The sequence below is a fragment of the Lagopus muta genome, chromosome 7 (assembly GCF_023343835.1).
Source record: "Lagopus muta isolate bLagMut1 chromosome 7, bLagMut1 primary, whole genome shotgun sequence".
Classification (NCBI taxonomy): Eukaryota; Metazoa; Chordata; class Aves; order Galliformes; family Phasianidae; genus Lagopus; species Lagopus muta.
In genome coordinates, this window is record NC_064439.1 from 7,986,033 (window position 1) to 8,008,436 (window position 22,404).

At 44.6% G+C, this 22,404-nt stretch overlaps 1 long non-coding RNA gene across 2 annotated transcripts in view; it reads right to left on the reverse strand.

The window, feature by feature from the left end:
* Positions 1-348: 348 nt before the first annotated feature.
* Positions 349-22,404, reverse strand: part of LOC125696286 (uncharacterized) — a 29,972-nt gene continuing 7,916 nt past the window's right edge. Inside the window, exons 1-3 of one of the 2 annotated variants that reach the window (XR_007378264.1) lie at positions 13,575-21,657; positions 5,974-6,227; positions 349-5,244 (exon numbers count right to left, since the gene is read on the reverse strand). This is a non-coding gene — a long non-coding RNA (uncharacterized LOC125696286). Of the gene's footprint in view, positions 6,228-13,574; positions 21,658-22,404 lie in introns of those variants that run through there. The other variant, XR_007378265.1, reaches the window with a different exon arrangement.

The following is a 22,404-nucleotide window of genomic DNA, read 5'->3' on the forward strand; positions in this document are numbered from 1 at the left end:
TATGTTTGGGGTCTAGATTGGGGAGACAATTTGATGTAATTGCTACCATCATGTAGGATAGTCTCTGTAGATGGTGCATCATGTTGTCAGGATCTCCCAGAGTAATGCCATGGACCTGGTTCAGACTCTCAGCAAACAATATCATTTGTCTCCCTTTATATTATATGGCTAGGAGAGGATTTTTTCTGATCTCTGAGGAGAAATATCTACATCTGAATTACAGCCATTAGGTTTCAGATACCAGCTGGGGTTTTGCCACTCAGAAAGCTATCATTGCTATGCTTTCATGCTTTAAACAAAGTGAAAATAAAAATTTTATATATTAGACTTGGAGTTTTGCTCCGTTTCTCATGATGGCCAAACTAGGATTTGCTCTGAATGCTCATTTTGCTTTTTCCCTTGGTGTGCCAGCATCGTGCTGGAGAGGACACCAGAGAGTGTCTGTACCAAGGCTGCTCCCCATTACAAACCCCACCGTCACACCCAAAGGAGAGGTGCGTGCAAAAACTAATTGCAGTGGAAGTCGAATATGTCATAGCAGGATAGTCATACCTGTACAGCAGGTGACACAAGCTCAGTGCTTCATGATCAACATGCAAGTGAAGCGTCTCAGACAAAATCTCATAGCCAGATGGCCAGCCTCCTTTTCTAAGTGACGTGCTATTTTCATAAGAGAAAAGATAGACTAGTATGAAACCTCTGCCTATTCTAACATTCGAGATGGCTGAAATTTCTTACCAAAGACTTCAAGCTTCTTCATCTAATTTCTGGTGCACTTGTGTTTTCTGGCTCCTTCCTGGAGGATGTGCATGTACTGAAGTCTGTGGCTGGTGTTTGTTCACCACCAACCCACCACGTCACTCCTCAGGGAGCAGCTGCTGCAGAAATATTTACATTGCAATGTGATGAGGCTCATAAAACACTGCTAATGTAAACACGATCAGGTTTACAAAATGGTGCATGTCTGACAGCTACAGAGAGCTGCTATCGATGGAGGCAGTGACAGCCACCATTCATCATTTGATGAAAGGGAATCGCTCGTGCCTTCCATCCAGCCTCTGGTTCTTATGCAGACAGTGCAATGCTCGTCCTGCTGGGATGCAGCCAAGGCTGCAAGGGATGGAGCCAGGCTGAGCTAGAGAGAAACCAAGTTTTGCTCCCTTTGATGTAGGCAGGGGAAACAGAAGAGGGTGTGGGATTGAGGGTAGGAAAGCTCTGCCTTGGCCCTATCTCCACCTTGGTGTTCTAGTCACTGGTGGAGAAAGTTACTGATTTATTAACTGCTGCATCAGATTTCAGTGCTGCAGCTGGCCTCTGCTTCTGTGTTCCCCAAGGTCCATCCTCCCATGCATCTATGTGAAACCACTCCTACAATGCAGCAACACTTTCTGAGAGCAAACCCAGCCACTCTGGTCTTCTGGACCAGAAAAGCTGATTTTAAGACTGCTTGTGTCATGTATATGTCACTCACACAGCTTCAGCCCTCTGGAAGATTTCCTCCCACACAAGACCGCAGAGCTGCTGAATGTTTGTGCCCATCATTTCTTCGTACTTTGGCCATTTTGTCTCTTTTCACTGGTACTGCTGATGCTGTTATCTGTCAGATGAGGTTTGCAGGCTCACCTGGCAGGTAAAGCATGCCTTAAGACTTGTACACACACCCTGCAAGGGTGCGGTTGTCTCCTCATGTTGAGAAAACCAACACAGTACCACTCTTTATGTGAATAAGAATAAGCATTAGCCTGTTAATCAATTCACTATGCAGTCATTAGGGCAGGTTTTTAAAGCAAAGAATAGAGAATTAAGGGCTAGGATAGAACAGAATAGAAGAGTGAGAACAGAGAATTAATTCCTTGCACAGTGTTTTTAAAATGCACCCTACAACTCACACTCTTTCCAGGTCCCATCAAAATCTAATCAGCAGTTAATCTAATCACAAGGCAACTTCATCAGCCCAAGCAACTTGCAATAGATTTATTTAACCACAGTATTGGTCCATCAAAACAAAGCTTTGTTACAGGTTAATCTCCTCGTCAGCTCCAGAAGTAGTCACAGAAATGACAAACTATCTCCCTCCACCTTCAGCAAGGCTGTGAAAATACTGTCAGCCCATGAAAGATACAGTATTACACCAGCTGTCTGGTCCAGCCACCTACCCTGCTCACTGGCCATGCCCTGTGCAGAACAGCACCACTGAAAGAAGAACAAAGAGCATTGGAAGGCCTGATTTAAAATAGCCCCTTCATTCCAGCTGTTCCTTTCAGGTGGATGGAAGGCACCTGAGTACCCCTACAGTCTTGTGGGGTGCTGCTGATTACATCCATCATCTGGACTTTGCAAGTTAGAAGAGCTCTGAAGCACTGCTCCACTATTGGCCACATCTAGCAGTGCTCCCAGCCTGAAAACAAATGATCGCTTTCAACAAATCAAAAGGTTTACGAAAGATGTTAATGAAGAACAAGCACAAGAGCAAATCATGATGAGAAAGGGGTCAGCCCATGGTAAGCTCAGCTGCTGGAGACCACAGTGCTGCAGCTCACCAGAAAAAGTTTGTAGCTTATCTTTATCTTCTGTCATGGCCTGGCACTTCTGGGTGTTTAAAGATATCCAGGAAGTGCCACTTGATTTAGAGGGATACTTGCTAGCTTAGAATCGCTCCAGATCTGGATGTAATGTATTATTTAAAATAAACAACTGAGAATCTACCAGCATATATTTAAATCTACAAAAACACTGCTGTTTTATCTAGCAGGTGGGCGAGGATGAATAACTACGGCCAGAAGATCACAGCAGAAGCGCTGCTGTGGATATGATTCACACTGCAAATTAAGACACCTAAACTTACATGTCAGCACTGTCTGGAGTCAGTGGGCTCTGGGGAGCATTGCAGTCCACTCTGAAGCAAGCCAGCACACACATTGCTCTGTTGATTGAATCTATTGACAGAAACAGGAGCTACGACTCCCATGGAGACGCCCATATGTGACACCTCACCGCAGGTTTTTCATTTGGCAGTAGGGTCCCTTCCTGGAGGATGAAGGAAGGATTTATGGGATTGCCACCATTGGGTACCCTGTCAAGGGATGAAGTGAAGATTCTCTACATCCTATGGGAGGAGATCTGACTTCAGAGCTATGCACAGGTCACAGTTATTACAGAGAGCAAAGACACTGAACACTGACATTTCCAGGACAAATGCCTATTGGTTTGGGGCTTCAGGATAGCATTAGGATCAACCCAAAATACAGGTGGGAAAGAAAAAAAAAACAGGACTTTGCTGGAGGGGACCATCAGTAAGTGGTCACACGCCGTAATAAAATTCATTGTTTTTGGTTGGCAGCTCCAGGCTCCTTGCTTGACCATAGTTCCAGGTGTCTAACATCAACTTACAGCCTTGGATCAGAGGCAGCACAGATTGAAAACAAAGTCTAATGATGAGGTCACCTAATGATCAGTCACCATGGGGTGACTGATGTCTCATGAAGGAATGTGAAGACTTGCAGTTTTCTTTGGAGAAGCAGAGGAACGGAAAGGCAAGAAGGGAATGGAAGTGAGTGTAGAGGAACTTGTTGTTTTGTGCTACCCTTAAGGGAAGGTCTTAGCATTACAAGTGGGAGATGTGGCCATTGCAGCAGCATGGAATAAGAAAGCAGAAGGGAGCACAGCATCTTCCCATGTGCTTCAGGTCTGTGGGCAGGCCAGGATTCATCCCAGCATGGTGAGCCACGAGCTCTCTTGGGTGTCAACACTGCATTCCTTCTGCACCACAGCTGCGAATATTGCATGTCAAAGCTGTCATCACCTTGTCCTCACTGATGGTGCTCTGAGCAAGGCACATGCTGGGTAAGAGCATTGTTTCTTAGCAACTTCAGCTGGCTCTGCAAATGAAGTGGAGTGGAGGGTTCTTCTGCATGGGGAGGAGGGCAGCATTTGTAAGTAGTCTCTGGCTCTGTTTTACCTAGGCATTTGCTAAAGCTGTTTCTTTGTATTTGCTCATCTGCATATCAGTTCTTCTTAATCTGAAACCACAAGCTGCTGGCAAATTACGTCATCTCTGTATATGCAGCAGCAAGAACTACAAACTCTGTGTTTTTGACAGAGGTTCTGAGGTATTTTGATAATGATATGAGTAAATAAAAAAAGAAAATTAATTGTACTCTGTGCATGTTCTGCGTGAATACATAGCTATCTGTGCAGCAAGATCCAGAACCTGACACAGAACCTGATTCAAGATGCACAGCCTTGAGCATCACCCCAAAGATAAGCACGTTTGGCTTTCTGTAGAACTACGCAGATTGTTCCTTATCATAAAACAAGATACAGAAGGGCAACACCCCATGTGATATGTTCCATGTTCTGCTCTGCTCTGCTCATCAATCAGCAAGATGTTGCACAACTGCTAGTTCCTTTATCAGACACATTGCAAAAGGAATCGCTTAGAGATGTTGTGAAAAGCCCCATCCTGCTGATGTTAGATGTTCCCACTTCTGACACGCCTTCTATGATGGAGTGATGGCATTGGTGGACAAAGGAAGGGCAGCTGATGTTGTTTATCTGGACTTGTGCAAGGCAGACAAAGAATTGGTTGGGTGGTTGTAGCCAGAGGGTTGCAGTCAATGTTGCATGTCCAGGCTGAGGTCAGTGATGAGTGGTAACCCACGGCAGGGGTGTGCATGAGCAGACAGCAGGGTATGAGAAGGTCATTATTTGTGCAGCAGGTTATTAAGCTGGGGTTGGTCAGAGGATGAGGTGGGTACCAGGCGTTCCCAAGGGCCAGCAGACACAAGTGTGGCAGAAGAATCCCATACAGGTCATTTGGCACAAAATCACTCCTTCAGCTTAGGAAGGTCCAGAGTCATAGCAAGGTGTTTTTTGGGAAATATCACCACTTGTCCTGCTCTCTCAGGCATTTGCTGTTGGCCAGCACTGGAGATGGGATACAGGCCTGGGTGATGCTTTGCCCAACAGTCATTCTCCTGTTCTCACCTCAGGACAGCGAGGTTTAAAGTAAAATAGTAAACAACTTTAGAAGACACAAAAATGCTCTTTACCCAAATGCTGAGGAGGGCAGTCAGAATCACGGTTTTGGATTTGGACACCTACGTAATTTCTGAGTCTCACTTGAAACACTTGTATTACCTACAGATTCACTAATGGCTCCATGAATTCTCTCCAGTTTTCAGGAATCCATCTTCTCCAGGATCCAGTCCATTGTCTTGTCAGCATGATGTACATACTTCAACACTAAAATCACAGATTTTCTTTTATTATGTTCCAAATATTGAGTAAGGCCATGCTACATAAATGATATGTCCAGGCTATCACCATGCCAACAATCACTCTATCATCTGGATATTTTTCACCAATATTTTGTAACTGTAACTCTATTTTTTTTTTTTTTTGTAAATATATTTATAAGTCTTGGGCAAAGGTATACAAAGCCCAAAAATTAGCTAATAACTCCTAATTGAAAAGATTAACTTACTTTTTGAGATTAGACACATAGTTTATAATCTACTTAATATGCTGTATCATTTTCTTAATGAAAAGTTTTAGTAAAAGCATAGTATGTGATGGTGCCAAATATTTTAAAGGGCAACTGCAGTGCATTCAGTTGACCTCTGTCAGCTCAACTTGTAAGTTCACAAAAAAAAAGAAATATTCTCTAGGAAAGCACTCTGATTGTTGCCAGTACTTCTCAGTTCATAAATTCAGAGGATCATCTGATTATCAAGAGGGACAAGAAGGATGGTTGGTGCAGAAGTCAGAAGAATGCAGCAGCACTTGCAGTACCATATAGATGTGTCAGGATTTCTTGGCAAGCTTTATCTTTTTACACAGAACAAAGTTTATATAAATAAAAATAAATAAAACCAAATACATAAGGATTGGAACACAGCTGTGAGGGCAAATCTAAAGAGTAGGTGGTTCTGTCCTATAAATCTGCATCTTGGAAAAGATCTAAGAACTTACCATGTGTAAATAGCTCAATGCTGTTTTTCCTTAAACAATGGAGAAGTTCTTTACAGAGAGAGTGGTGAGGTGCTGGAACAGCTGCCCAGGGAGCTGTGGATGCTCTGTCCCTGGAGGTGTTCAAGGCCAGGTTGGATGGGGCCTTGGGCAGCCTGGTCTGGTGTTAAATGGGGAGGTTGGTGGCCCTGCATGTGGCAGGGAGTTGGAGATTCATGATCCTTGAGGTCCCTTCCAACCCTGGCCATTCTGTGATTCTGTAATGTAGAAAAAAAATACTCATGAAAAGGGAGATGGAAAAAGACATCTGAAAATTAAAAGTAACATTAACAGAGAGCTGTTACCTGTATATATGTAACAACGGTGAGACTGAGTACGAAAACTAAAATACTGAATGCAGTTTTCACTGGCAACATTTTTGACATGAAGTTTAAAAAACAAACAGAGAAAGATTTGAGAAATGAGTAAGATACCTAAGTAGTACAAGAACTGAGAAGCTCCATCTGTTCGACGTCATCGAAAAGCCTACAAAGTGATGTGAACCCAGAGCACAAATACCCTCAAAGGAAGGAAGCCCTCAGACTAAATCAGAACCGATGGCTGGAAGTTAAGGGCAGACCATTTCCACTAAAATGCACATCACAGCTTTTTCTTGGGGAAGGTGATTGGCCACTCAAGCAAGCTACCAAAGGATGGGATCATCTCTGGGTGGTTTTCTGAGGAGTGAGAAGCAATGCCACCACCTGTTTCTGCAGCCTGCAATGGGAGTATGCCATGGGAGTAACCTGCCCATGGTGAGGGGTTGGAGCTACATGATCTTTAAGGTCCACTCCAACACAAGTCATTCTATGAATCTATTCAAACACTTGTCCACGAAGAAAGGCAAAGCACTTCAGGCTCAGCAAAACAGCACCGCATTTCACATCCCTGGAGGCATTCAAGGCCAGGCTGGATGTGGCTCTGGGCAGCCTGGTCTGGTGGTTGGCAACCCTGCACACAGCAGGGGGATTGAAACTGGATGAGCATTGTGGTCCTTTTCACCCCTGGCCATTCCATGATTCTGTGATTCTGTGATTTTCAAGGAGCCCCAGTGAGCAGCAAGGTGACAGTCATTGGATCCATGCAGAACATGAGAAAGTAGTGTTGTAGCTTGAAGTGAGAAGCATGGCCGATGGTTTTTGTTAGTTCCACTGAGCTGTAATCCCCCACCACGCTCTTCCCCTTGTACCTAGGAATTCAAATCTCGTCCTCCCTTCTTTCCACAACAAATCCTATTATTATTTGGTGTACAAAGCAAAAAACTGTATCATGCTTTTGGAGACGCCTATACTATATCCTCACAGCTGTCAAATCCACTGTCTGAAAGCAGGTTCTATTTTTACCCCATGAATTCAAGGAAATAGCTTATCCTAGTTAGGGTTTCCAAGAACACAGCCATAATATTTCAAATACGTGTACTTTCATCATGACAAGTCTGTCAGTCAGTCTGCCTTAAGAGCAGCTTTATTTTGCCCACATCAGCTATGCTGTGATCAGACCTAAGAGCCCCAGTGTGTCAGATGCTGCATGAAGAGGTGGTGAAAACCCAATTCCTGGGCATCCTGGGCCTGCCATATCAGACAGACTGCACCAGGGCTTTTTTGCCATTGCCAATTACCATTACTTTCCCGTACAGCTCTCTGAACAGGTATTTGTGTTCCTGAGAAGAATCTGAGCTCCAGCACCCATCACTGCGCTTTGCTTTGCAGTAGTAAGAGTGCAGTCAAGGCTGTGAGACCACTAGAGAAAGCTGTCCTTGAGAGAGCCAGGACTCAGTGCACTCTGTGCATTGCCTGGGTCACATCTGGAAGTCCAGCATTGCTTTTCCTAAGGTAAGTGCACAGGTATTGGTGCAAGATCTGAAGAAACAAAGTGCCACAGTTTGCAAATGAGACACTGAAAGGAAGGAGGGAGGAGGCTGCTAGGAGTAACAGTACGCTCTTATTCTTTCCACAGAGATCCAGTTTGTCACATAATGACACAGCCAATAGCTTTATCTACCTCTTGCAGCTGGCAGGCAGAGTATGTGTAGCAACATTACCCCCTACAGTTCAGCAGTATGTTCCCATTTTCTTTAGCTTTGGGTACGGCTATGGTTTTACTATAAGCGAATAAGTGAGCTTATTTTACCTCGAGTCTATTAAATGTGATAAATGTGATAAGGAAGCAAAAGGAATGAGTAAGTCAGAAGCCTGTAAAAGCTAATTGCAGCAAATAAAATCCTGCAAAGACACATGTCAAAGTAGCCCAAACAACTTTCTCCTTACTTACAGCCTTTTGTTAATAAGTTTTCATTTGACCAAGAAAAATGGAGATTTTTCCCCCTTCCCCGATATTTTCATCTTCTACTTGAGAATGTGCTACGAGATGGAAAAATTACTTGCAATTTCAAATTTGGGACCTTAATTGGAAGAAAAAGTTGTCCTATAGTTCTGTCCTTAGGCAGAAGATGTAAAAGATGAATGACATCTGATCCCAGTGTGGCTGCCTGCGCAGGGATGCTTGGCTACAGAGCCATTTGGGTATTTGGGGGGAATTCAAGTCTGCCTCAGCAGCTGCCCCCTTTTGTATGTTTTCCTCCTTGTTTTCTTAAATGCAAAATGAAGAAGAAAAACAATAAAGTTTTGTTTACAATACCATATGCTTTATGGTAGGGTGAGAGGTAATGGCCTCTAGGAGGTTCAGGTTGGATGTTAGGAAAAGTTATTCTGTGAAAGAGTGGTGATGCACTGGCACAGCTGCCCAGGGGGTGGAGGGGTCACCATCCCTGGAAGTCTTCCAGACCCATGGAGATGTGGCACAGAGTTCAGTGGGCATGATGGAGGGGGTTGATAGTTGGATTAGATGATCCTAGAGGTCTTATCCAACCTTAATCATTTTATGATTCTGTGAAAACCAAAGGGTAACATGTTCAGTGCAATATAGGCTTAGCACAAGAAGTAATACTGGCTGTAGTTGCATTCAACAGGGGAAGACCCTGCTCTACAAATAGACCAGGGGGCTAAGTGATCATCAGAATTGCATTTTTTGCTCTACCATGCAAACTGCAGCTCACACAAATAGCACAAAACATCTCTCTCAAATAGGTGAGAGATTTCCTCAGCTGTGTGTGACAACTTCATACACACCTGATGTAAAACAGCAGCACAGAGAGCTCTCAAATGTCCACCTTTCTGTAGCAATCCCAAATCTGAACGGATTCTGAGTTAAGAGTAATCATTTTACTATCGCTCATCCTGAGGCTGTGGCTTTGCTACCCCTAAAAGCATATTTAGGAATCAATTCCAAGTCTGTGTTGCTTTCAGCCACAGGGTTACTCTGTGGTGCTTTGTAAGGAGGGAAGGGAGCATCCTTTGTCCAAAACTGAAGCTGTTTTCTACAGCATGCTGCATTTCAGGAGTTACAGCACAGAGAGCATCAAGCACCTCTTTGTGTGCAATACACAAAATGTATATTTTAAGGGAAGCCATCCAGAGGGATCTAGACAGGCTGGAGAAGCGGACCCATGTGAACCTAATGAGGTTCAATAAGGCCAAGTGCAGGGTGCTGCACTTGGGTCGGGGCAATCCCAGGTGTTTATGCAGACTGGGCAAAGATCTCCTTGCCAGCAGCCCTGCAGAGAAGGAATTGAGGGTCCTGGTGGACAAGAAGCTGGACAAGAGCCAGCAGTGTGCGCTTGCAGCCCAGAAGGCCAACTGAGATCTGGGCTGCATTAAAAAAGGGCTGGCCAGCAGGGAGAGGGAGGTGATTGTCCCCCTCTGCTTGGCTCTTTGGAGTACTGCGTCCAGGCCTGGGGACCCCAGTACAAGAAAGATGCTGAGCTCTTGGAACAAGTCCAGAGGAGGGCCACTAAGATGAAGGTCTGCAGGCAATCTCCCTCCCAGCAGATCAGTTGGGGCTGGCTGTTCCTCAGGGAGCAGCTGGTTCCTCTGTTGCTCCACTCCCATCCCTGTGGTTTTCCTGCACGCACAGTGTGAGCACCAGGTAGAGCAATGGTTTCTTGGCAGTTCTAAAGCACCCCCAGGGTCCAGTGAATGTGCTACATATCCACAGCAACTCTGAAAAATGAGGTCCCGGGGCAGCAAGGCTGATGAGAAATGTACAAACCCATACAAAAGGAACTTCAAGCTCCATCTTTTAAGGACAGCAGAACCTCAATCTCCTAACTCTGGGAAGACCTGATCGTGGCCTTTCAGTCTGGGACAGACTGCTGAGCAGGATCCGTTGTGACAGCACAAGGGGAAATGGTTTCAAACTGAAAGAGAGGAGATTTTGATTGGATTTAAGAAGTATTTTACAAAAAAAGGTATGAAGAGCTGCAACAGGTTGCCCAGAGAGGCAGTGTATGCCATGTCCTGTTTTCTGTTGTCCTGTATGTCATGAGAACTATTCCTTCACTGCTTATCTGTTAGTGCTTGTGGTACCTACATACAGAAGGGGTTAGATCCCAGCCTGGTGGGGATTTCACATGCAATGTTAATAGGATCAGGAACATGCCTACGCAAAGATCAAACATAAGCCTCTTACATCAGCACCTAGAGGCAAAATGGCATGAGGCACTTCATAAACTCAGCTCGGTTCTGTAAAGATGCAGTGATGTCAACAACAACAGAAAACAATAGAAAAAGAGAGATTTGTTGCCTGCTGTTTTGAATATATAGGAGATATTGCACAGATCACCAGAAAATATTAACAATTCATCACATTTAAAACATGCTTCAGTTCTTTCTGAATCTACAGTAGGAGAACAAAAGGCTTTTCTTCCTCAAAACAAACATGAAATGCTATCTAGTGTTGGCTCTTTGCTACTGCAGTCTCACAGAACTGTTTCTGAATGAAACGAAATGCACCCTGGGCAGCGTGGGCTCCAGAAGGGAGAGGTTGTCCAGTTCTAAGGTCTCCTTTGAATTTCAGAGGCTCACAATGCTGGTTTTCCATCCACAGAGGAGGATTGGAAGAGGGAAAAAGACCAAGAAGAGAGGATGGGGAATGCAAAGCTGCAGCCAGCTGCTGACCCATGCGCCTGCACTGGGATGGCTGTGCTTTCCAAGCAGTTTGACACGACACAGGAATGTCTGTAGCTAGAATATATATATTGTTTTTCATTTATTTAATCGATGTGTTAAAATATTAAATTACATCAAATGCTAGAATTAGCAATATTTTGCATATTTATAGAACAATAAATATCTGGATTTAAAGCTGATAGGTCAGAATGACAATGGACTGAAGGTCCTCTAGGTTTCAAATCAATTCCTAATATTATTCTGTGCGTTAAAAAAAAAAAATCAACAAAAAAAACCAAAAAAAAACCCAACAACTCTTGCAAGTAAGCATTTGGGTTTTCCATTCTGACGCCGAGTTAACTAAAAATCAGATTCTGTCTCTTTCAGCAAAACTCCTGGTACAAGGCTGTTTCTTCACTGGCAGTTTTTCCGTCCGTCAGCCATCTCAGCACAGACAGAAACATCTCTAAATTGCCATCAGTCTTGCCTAAGATGGATCAAAACATCTCAGCCTCCCCTGCGTGATGTGCCCAAGAAATGTCACTTTTATTGGCTGCAGGTGACGCACCAGCTAACAGCTTTCTTGTCCTTGCAGGCGGAGGGAGGGGAGGGAGGGAGGCAGAAGCAGACCCTGCTCTGACTGCTCACACGCTGATTTCGATTCCCAAGGCCAAATGTTCTGTTAATAACTCCACATCACTCACCTCTGCTTGCTGCACTTGTGACCAGCACTGCCATGAGCACACAGCAGGGCTTGTAAGCAGGGATCCTGGAAGTGAGACCAGCGGCTCAAGCTTGGACATAAACATCTTCTGTATGTTTTTAATGTGCTCTATGGAAGCACATTTACTTCTATTCAGACCACTCCAAGTAAAGGTTTGGAAACATGCTTTTGAAACCCAGACACAGATTTCTTACTAACACAAAGGCTGGATACCAACATGTGCCAGACATTGATCACGTTGCTGTCATGGAAATTACTAGGTACTTGGATCATGATTAGAATCATAGAATCATAGAATGGATTGAGTTGGAAAGGACCCCAAGGATCATCAAGTTCCAACCCCCTGCCACAGGCAGGGCCACCAACCTCCAGATCTGGTACCAGATGAGGCTGCCCAGGGCCCCATCCAACCTGGCCTTGAATGCCTGGAAAATGATTATCTGAATGTGGTTAACTAATATAGACTATGTCCTAACAAACTTTTAATTCAAGTCCCCTGTGAACTCGCAGTGTCTCCTGTTTCCATCACATTGTGCTCCTCATGCTGGCGAATTCCCACTGACTCCACAGGAAGTTGTATCTGGTGGTTCATGGTAGGACCCAAAGCTTACAACGTGCCTGTGGCTGTGGGGACTGCACATAAAGCACTGCTCTGTGCATGGGTGCTCTCCCTGCTGCCTCCTATCCTCCAGCCAGGGAAGCTGACCCTGCTGATGGGGCTGTAAGCTACAGCTGTGTTTCCTATATCTGATCCCAAAACCCCCAAATCAATTCACAAACCAGCAAGAAACTATGGGAAAGGATCCCCAAGGGATCCCTCACTGACACAGCATATTCCAAGTTCTTGGAAGCCAAACGAAGCACTCATTTGGTTATTACATGGAGTGCAACCTCCCACCAGGGCTGCAGGTTCCTTGGATAGGAACATGGCAAAGAAAATGCCCTGAGGACTAACACAGGCTTCATAGCCTGGCTTGGGTGTCGCTTTGATAGACACAAAAAGATCTTGCAGGGCAGCACTGTGGCCTTACCTCTGATTCTGAGCCTTTACAGTGTCACTGGAAAAATCTTTTTGAAGTGCAGGTTTATGCATCTTCTCAGGGCAGTGAGGCAGTGACAGTGACCATCTGTGCTGAACAGCAGTGTTTTATAGATTTTTCCCTCTTACAAAAAGTGCGTCCATTACAAGCAAGATGAACAATGAATGCACAACTGTTGGCCCACGTGCATTCATCATCAGGCTGCAGATGGCTGCTGGTTGTATGCCCTCACCTGGCTGACCGACCAAGTGCCACCTCTCAGTGCCTAATATCTTTCCCTCCTGTTCTGAACATCCCTGACAGCCCCTTCTGTCCTCCTTGTGATCCAGCCCCAGCTCCTTCTCCCAGCAGGAGAAACCTACATGGAACATGCTCAGCATGGGCACATACAGGGATTTTTCTTCCATGGAGCTGTTACCAAGCTCATGCAAACTCCATGGTCAGATACAGCAAGGGCTGCTGCTGAGGATGCAGGTTCCACCTGTCCCATGCAGCTGCAATGCTACATCTTAGGGATATGGTTAGTGGGCAGGGTGGTGGGCCGTGGTTGGACCTGACGATCTCAATGGTCTTTTCCAAACTCAATCATTCTATGATTCTATGATTTACACCAGCTCTTCTCCAACTTAGGTACATCAATTAAATATATTATGTCCTCAGTAAGTGTAGAGATAGCCAAAGTGGTCCAGGAAGAGCTTCTAAATTTCCCACCAACAAGCAGAACCTCCCCAGCAATATCCTCTCATTCTTTCCCTCCTTTTGTGCTTTTTCTCCCTTCTCTTAGTTTTCTCTTACTTTTCTTTTGCTGTTGTGAAATTCCAAAGGTCTTGCAGCAAACTTGCAGTCCCTGACAGCTCTGCCAGATGAACAATGTATATCCTGCATTTCTGCCACCAGGAGAACTCTTCCCATTCTGGTGAAAATGAAAGAGAAAGGCTGACATTACCATGTGAAGTGTCATAAAACAGTGTCATAGAATCTTTTGAGTTGGAAGGAACCTTTAAAGGTCATCTAGTCTAACTCCCCTGCGATGAACAGGGACACACCTACAGCTCCACCAGGTGCTCAGAACACCATCCAGCCTGACCTTGAATGTCTCCATGGATGGGACACCCACAGTCTCTCTGGGCAACCTGTTCCACTGTTTCACCACCCTTTTCATAAAAAACATTTTCCTTATATCCAATCTAAGTCTCCCTTTTAATAATTTGAAACCATTTCCCCTTGTCCTACCACAACAGACCCTGCTAAAGAGTCTGTCCCCTTCTTTCTTATTGCCCCCTTTTAGATACTGTACCTTAAAGGAACAACCTCAAATGTCTGTGAAAAGTGGCCCCAATCTTAACAGCGATAGCTTGATTTTGGAATAAGTTTTCAAACAAGAAGGTGAAATCCCAGCCCTAAAACACTTGAGGCTGATGGACACTGTTTGCAATTGGTTCCAATCCCTCCAGTCTCTGGGATTAAGGTCTCACCCACAGCATCTCTAAGGAAAAAGGGAAGAGAGAAGGCACTTTCCCATTAGGAAATCATTTATCCTCACTGCTTTTTGACTATAAAATGCTTTTTCTCCTTATGGCTACTGAGCCTATAAGGACTCAGAGGCAGAGTTTACCTATGTGGTTCATAGCTCACATCCCTCTGCTCTTTGGGTGCAGTTAAAAAAACAAAAAATCCTGTCAGCAGCAAAACCTTGGGAGGCAGCTATTTACCAGAAGAGAATGAGTCACCTTGTTTACTCTGCACGCTGGGATCTGAAAGACAAGGAGCAATAAAGGTCATGGAGGAGTTGTCTCTGTGCCACTTATTTTGTCTGTGCCTCCGACAAAGGCAAAGCCATCTGCAGTACAAGCAATGAGGCAGCGATAACCAAAAGATTTCAAAGGGGCATAAGAGGAGTGCCAAACATTCTTGATAAAACCAGAGTGAACAAGAGGAGTCGTGCAGCTCTTTGTGTAACCTTTACTCTGCTGCTAAGTGCACCAGTTTATAGTAATTATGGAAAAGCCACTGATTGTATTATGAATGTAATGACATTAGCAGGACTGTCACTGTGTTTGTAGCAACAGTTGTGAAATTAATTTTTTTCTTCATTAAGGAGATCCTTATTTGCATGATTAAAATGTCAGCCCAGATAAATGCATATGCCAGGGAATGAATCACTGAGCAAAAATGCCACCTGCCAAGCCCAGAGAATAGGACAAATGAGCAGGCAGCACGGAGCAGCTTCCAGCTCCCAGCGGGAGCAGTGATGGCTGTGGGCACACTGGGGTGAGGATACTGAGTCTGGATGAGGATGCTGAGATGGGGTGAGGACGTTGAGCTGGGGCGAGGATGCTGAGATGGGGTAAGGTTTTTGTGTTGGAGTTTGTTATTCAAAATTTGGACTGTGACGCACAGAAACATTCCAGTTTTATTTGACACTTTGCTTTGTGCCACTTGAAATTGTTAAGAGCTGAAATGGGAACTCACCCAGAAAAAAAAAACCAAACACTTCACTCTGGAAAGGCAAAAAGAAAATACTTGGGCCACACTGCAAGACTGTGTCCTGGAGGAGCCCAGCCCAACACTTGCCCAAACTGGTGAAATTCCACTTGGTAACCAGCACCTTTTAGAACACAGTTTGTCTGACAGCTTCCTTGTCTTCCCGAGCGCATCACTGCTGCCAGCACAAAATCCTTCTCCTGACCTTCATTGGTACAGAGCAGTCTCATCAATATTAGTCCATATTACATTTGCTTTAAAAGAGAATATGCTCCTAAGGCATTTCTGTGCTGAGATTTTTTGCCATGACTCCAGTTGATCAAGTCTCTGTACATTAGAAAAAACACTACACACATTTGTAATATAGTATTAACTGAGCCAGCCAAGCCATCTGGAACAGATGCTTAAGATTACAAAACCACATTGGCTACTTTTGTAAAAATTAGGAAAGAATCAGCAACATCAGCTCCTGAATGCTAAGTTGTCCATATGAGTTTGTTAATAAACTGATGTATGTCCAACTGCAAAAATGAAGCAAACATGGGAACGAGCAAAACCAAGGCAGAGGGCTCCAACAGACCACAAAAGATAACTCAGATCTTCACAGAAGTGTTTTTAAAGTGTTTAAAAAAAAAAAAAGTGTTCAACAAACTAGAATAAGAAGTAATGGCCTTAAGTTGCATCTGGGGAGGTTCCATTTGGATATTAGGAAAAAACTCTTCTCTGGAAGAGTGGTAATGCACTAGAATATGCTGCCCAAGGACGTGGTGGCACTGAGGGACATGGATAATGGGCATGGTGGCAATGGGCTGATGGTTGGACTAGATAATCTTAGAGATCTTTTTCAGACTTAATGATTTAGTGATTGTATTGTTCTACGCTGTTCCACCAGAAAGTCTACCTCTGGGCAGCGGTAGTCTGGTGGTTCCCCAAGATGTACATAAGGAAGGCTCCCAGGAGGTTGCTCCACAAAGAACAAGTGTGATGGGACACAGCCACACACAGCACAGCTGGGGAGCAATGAGATAAATCCAAGGACAGGATGATGCAGGCTGTGATCACAGGAATGACAGCAGCTGAGCGCTGAGGAAGCCATTGGTTTGTTGGCCATGGTCTTGAACACAATAAGACAATTCAGGGGTTGATCCAACACTCCATTTCCAAGATAATACACGGATTCCCATAGCATTTTTATGAGCTTTGGTGTGCAGAGAGAACAGAAAATAAAAAGCAATCATAAACCCAAGATTAACATGGCTTTACCCTTTTGCCACAGCTGTTGTCCCTGCTTCCTGTGGGAAGAGGATGGAGAAGCTTCCATAAATGCAGCTCCCATCCAGCTGCATAGATGAGATGTAGCCCAATCCAGCACACATATGGGACCATAGAGCACTCATCCACCACATACAGGACATTCCCCTTGGACGCAGTGTGGGCACGGGGAGAGAGAACAAGTTGACTGGAAGATATGCATTGTTATCATATGTGCTGGGCTCAGAACATCACCACAGCACTGGGGAGATCATGGGGTTTTCCTTTCTATTTTGTTTTTTTTTTCTCTCTAATTCCTAAATACCTAGTTTTAGAGAACATGCAAATGTGCCTTATGTTGTGGTAACAGGGGGGGAAGAAATCTGTGACTGCAGAGCTCAAAGCGTTTACTGTTTTTTTATCTTCTGTGGGAGCTAAAACCTGATCCAGATGTGGACTTCAGCAGTGTTGGACATGGCATGATGTGACATCTTCAGGCCCTTGAGGAGCCCACCCCTGACCTACCAAAGTGAGCTTCTCCCTGCAGAATCAGATTGCAAAACTCACTGCGGAGTTCCTGAGTCCAAAGAAAAGCTGCTGACAACAGAATATGGTTCCTCGGTTCAAATCCTTGGGCTTTGCCCATGCCAACATGCCTTGTGGTTCTGCAGGGCTCCCAGTGCGTGGGCAGGAGGCTGGAGATGTAGGCAGAAGTTCACCTTTCTCCTCAGCTCTCAGTTTCTCTCCGTTTCCACCCTTCCTTTCCATCCCTGCCCTGCAGGCATCCCAGCCCCATCCCAATCTGCAGGGTCCTAGGTGCACCCTCACTGACCACCACTTCATTTTTCCTCCAATGCAGTTTGTAACAGTGTATTTCAGCACATGCTGCTTGATGCTATCTTCTGTTGCTGTCAGACAAAAACCGATGCAAGCCAACAAATCCTTATTACTTATCGGCTTTCAGCTCAGTTCAAATCAATTTTTATTGCAGTGTGGTGGACATATGTTTAAGTCTTGCATCCTTCTTGACAGCAGGGAAATGGGATTTTTTATTATTATTATTATTACTATCATTATACTACTATTATTATTGTTGTGCAAAGGAAAGAAGAATGGTCGAGTGTGACAAGAGGTAATGGCCTCAAGTTGCTTCAGGGGAGGTCCAGGCTGGATATTAGGAACAATTTATTCTGCCAAAGAGTGGTGATGCAGTGGCACAGGCTGCCAGGGAGGTGGTGGAGTCCCCAACCCTGGGTGTACTCCAGAACAATGGAGATGTGGCACTGAGGGACGTGGTTTAGTGGCATGGTGGGGATGGGTCGATGGTTGGACTGGGTGATCTTAGTGGTCTTTTCCTACTCCATGATTCTATGATTCTAAGTGAGATTATATGAAATGAAGTAGCAGTGTAAAAGAAGAGCTCTCAGTCACTGACTGTACTGCCTAATCTATGAAACCATGCAGGAGTAAGGCGTAACAAAAACATCCCTAAGTTGCAGAGTATCACCACCAGCAGCCTTCTGTCTTTGGGAGGATGAACTCAAGCAGGAAGTTTATCTGCAGAATCCCAGTGAAATTATTAGGAATTCATGAAGCAAGAGCAGCACCTCTCCCCTACTGCCTGGGCTCTCTGGGAAGCCCCACCGTTATCCACATCCCCTATTTCTCTGGGATCTGGTAAAGGCTTTTTCTGCATTTTAAGCTGTGAACTTTGCAGTGATAAACTTTTTCCCCCACTGTTGCCACAGCACAAGGCGCACAGACATACTCTCTAAAATCAGTTTGTTAGGGAGAAAAAATAGCTGTAATACTGTAAAAGATTCCCTTGACCTTGTTTCATAGTTGGATCAACATCTAATTGCTAAATGTTGCACGTTTCCCCGAAGACAAAACAAATCTGAAGAAAAGCCACTAGGTTCTGGAAACTGGCAATGCTATCTGCCATCTGCAGAAATTCTTCTGGGTCTTCAGCTAATAATAATGGCAGACAATACCTTTCTTTTCCTCATTTTCTCTGCATTTACACAATTGAACATCTTCTCCTCTTGGAATGGGTGTCCCCATCAGTCTGACTGAGAAATGTTTTCCTGGGACGCTGCTATTGTGAAACACTTCAATCTTTCCAGTGTGTCAGAGGTAAAAGTCAACAGCATCTTGAAACTGAAGACTGGAATAATTGCCTGCAGTCCCACAAATCATCCTCCTGTTACTTGGACTAGAAAAGGTGCTCGCAATGCTTGAGCTACAGACAACTGGACAACACTTAGTTGTTGAGGTCAGGCAGAGGCTGGCTACTTTTTTGTAAAACCTCCTGATTTTGGACTCTTTAAATGCATTGATCTGGAAGTGCAGTGTAAGTCCATCTGTCTGGCCAGCATCACACGGGAGGAAGGGCGTGCTTAAAGGCATGACTTCGATTTTGTGTTTTAAGAACAGATTGGAAGCACCTTCTGTGCCCTTTTCTGTTTATTTGACTGTTAATTTCAGAGGTTTTAGACTTAGATCATTCTAGGAAAACCATCAACACGACAGTAGCCCCCCATGCTCCATTTTGATGCTGATTTAGCACACAGCATTCTCAGCCCTGAAGCAGAGCTTGCTGATATTCGTTGCATTACACCAGGGGTAGCTACTTTCTAAGTGATTTGCTTTTCTTTTTTAATTTATGCCTCTAATTTGCTATCTAAATGAAAGTTTCTCCCGAGAGTATTTCTTTTCTACAGTCAAAGGCCAATATTTGGGGGCAATTGTTTCCAAGCCAAGTGGCTAAAGTCAGGTTGATAGTGTTATAATTATGTGAGTTTGCATTATGCATACTTGATTCCCTCTGTGTCTTCCTCTAGACTGTGGCAGCTGATGGTAATGGAGAATTGGTTGCTGTATTAGATCCTAAAATTTCAGTTTCCTGTTCTGGAAACTTGCAAGTCTCAAATATTCCCCTTTGCTAAATGCATGTGCTCTGGGGAACTGCTCCCTTGCCCATGTGCTAATGAATACTTCCTATCATTAGACCCAGGAATCATTACTGGGTAATCATAACTGGTTATAAAGCAATTAACAGGGAAAAAGCACTTAAGAAGAGTGCTTATGTTGTTTGGGAGCAGATCCTGCTTTCTATCTGCCCCTGGCAAGAGACTCGTAGGGCCACACATCAGGCTAGGCCAGAGGGGGTTTTGGGCAATGTATTCTGTGGAGAGGCAGCCTTGCCCAAAACAGGGGTTGGCACTGGATGGGCATTGAGGTCCCATCCAACCAAACCATTCTGCAACTCTCTTCATGCTATGCACTTAGATGGAGAACACCCTGTGAGCCCCAGCCCCCAGCAGCTCTCCCTAGGAATCCGCATGTGTCTCTACACAAAGAACATGGTTCTGCATTTGTACAGGCCACATGACATGATTCATCCCTGCTCACTGACCTACATAGTCACTTGTACCAGCGTGGGATGGGAACAAAGCACTGCTGCTCCTGGTTTGCAGCACTGCCTGCTTGCCCAGATCCAGCCAGTGCTGAATGGCACAAGGCAGGCTGAGGCAGCATCCACATCTCCTGTTTTAAGAGAACTGTCCCAGGCTTGAAGTCAATATTTTATGAAGAAATGCACAACTGCAGCTTAAAAGTCATAAAGCAATGCATCACAGCAACATAGCAACACAAAAATGTCGGCCACTAAACCTGTTAGAGTGATGGGTCCCAGCAGCAGGGCAGTGCAAACGCCTCATGGCTGATACATCGCTCTCACCAAACGCTGAAAGGGTGGAAGGTTGGCATCAAAGGGCTCTCTGACCACCAGCTTACTGTAAGGTGACAGCTTAACTTACCCTCTGTTTGTTGTACTGTGTGTTGCCAGCTGCTTTTTAATTGATGTGCTAACTGCACTCCATTCTATCTTCAGCCATTCCCCAAATTGAAGAAGTGTTCTCCACAATCCTTGCTCTGAGGATGCCTTAGAATGAGTCACACAGCTGTAATTGTGCCAGAGGGGTGACATACGTGCAAGTCATGGTGCTTGGCAGCTCAGTAGGGTTGCACTAGCAAATGTTGTGCCAAGGAATCCAACATTGGGGCGCATTCCGTCCTTCCTTTCTACACCTGGGACCCTTTCTCTGATCCTTTTTCCATCTCTGTGGCACAGAATAACATCTCCAGCCCTACCAGGCCCGCCCATGGGACTGCTCTCACCCACACTCCACAGCAGGAGAAGGAGACTGAGTGCTCCTGTCTGCAAACATCACATTTCCTTCCCTAAAAAATCACTTCCTCAGCGATTTTCACTTCTCATCAACTTTCTGCACAACTTGCTTTTTCCTAAAGCCAGCACATGATTGCTCCTTGCCTTTTAACCCCTTCCTTCTCCTGCCAAATGAAAAAATGAAAAGTCTGTGGTTTAACATATGGGCAATGAGCTCTCATAAGGCAGGAACACCTTGTTCAGAGGCAGCTCACAGCAGAAGTTTGTTAGAGAAAGTGAGTGTTGCTCATCTCCGTGCAACTGAGGATATATTGCTTTATATGAGGAGGATTTATCTGCAATGTATTGCATTCCTCTGAGCCTTTACCTTTAGGGAAAGCCTCAGGAATGACTCCTTAATGCCTAGTTTTGTTATGAAAATGAACTTTAGCTATCTTATGAATTGTTTATCTTAAAGCTGCACAATCACGTTGATTATAAGAGTCTGTGTTATTCAAAAGAGTGCAGAATCTCCAGTGAGCAGATGGATATTGGAGAGATATGAGGGGCATTCTGCTTTTCAGATTCTGTTCCACTCATGTGCTTATTTCTTATACGAAGAAGAACAAGAGTGTAATTGTATTGCAGTCCATTATTGTGATACAGAAGAAGCAATTATTCCATGTGTACAAAAAGATCATTAAATATTTCCACTGGTAACCACAAATCACACTATAAGTATATTATAGTCATATTTTCATTACATTCCCCACAAGGAATGCAACTAACAATTAATTCCAGCACCAGCAAGAGGAAATTGAAGCAGAGGATAATTTTTCATCCTCAAAAACAGACTGAGATTTAAAACAGAAAGACAAAAGGTAGCTGGGGCTGGACCAGCTGCTGGCTGGTGGGGCAATGCATGCACATATGGGGGACTGAGTGTTTGCAGCCAAGCAGGTGAAAGGTGGGACTGTGTCAGCAGAGCACTTAGGAGGTTTAAAAAAGAAGATGCTATGGTTATCAGTGGGTATTTATCTTTCTTGCACCCTGTGACAGTGCAAGGTACACATTAGCTGCAAGGTACAAGACATATGTCTGTGCCACAGCCACAGCACAGAATGGGAAAATGCTGAATTCTTTCTCCTTTGAAGTGTTAAGAAAGAGAAGGAGAACAGCTTTGGAATCGCTAACAGATTACCAAGCACGGAGCTGAAGGCAGCTCTGAGATTGGCACAGAACAGTGTTCCAGGGCTCTGGAGGTTCCTCATTCTCTCATCATGAACCACGGGAGCACCAGAGCTATCAGGTTAGCTTCATTGATAATTGAAGCCTTCAGACATTGCAGTTAAACGCTTCTCGTTCCACTCTTTATTTCTGGCTGCTTTGCAATGACAGTCAGAAGTACAAAGCCCGATGCCTTTCTCAACTCTTCCAATCTATGTAGTTACTCCAGCTAAAAGATTACCAGGAGGCCAGTTCTAAATTAGCCCCTTCAAGGAGTTCATCTTCCTTATTTTGTGTAGGTATATGACTACATTCAGCACCTACAGAGTGAGGTGCTGGTACAAGAGCTGCCCGGAGAAGCTGTGGATGCCCCATCCCTGCAGGTGCTCAAGGCCAGGATGGATGGGGCCTGGGCAGCCTCATCTAATTTCTGGTTCAGTGGGTGGCAACTCTGCCCATGGCAGGTGTTGGAACTGGATGATCGTTGAGATC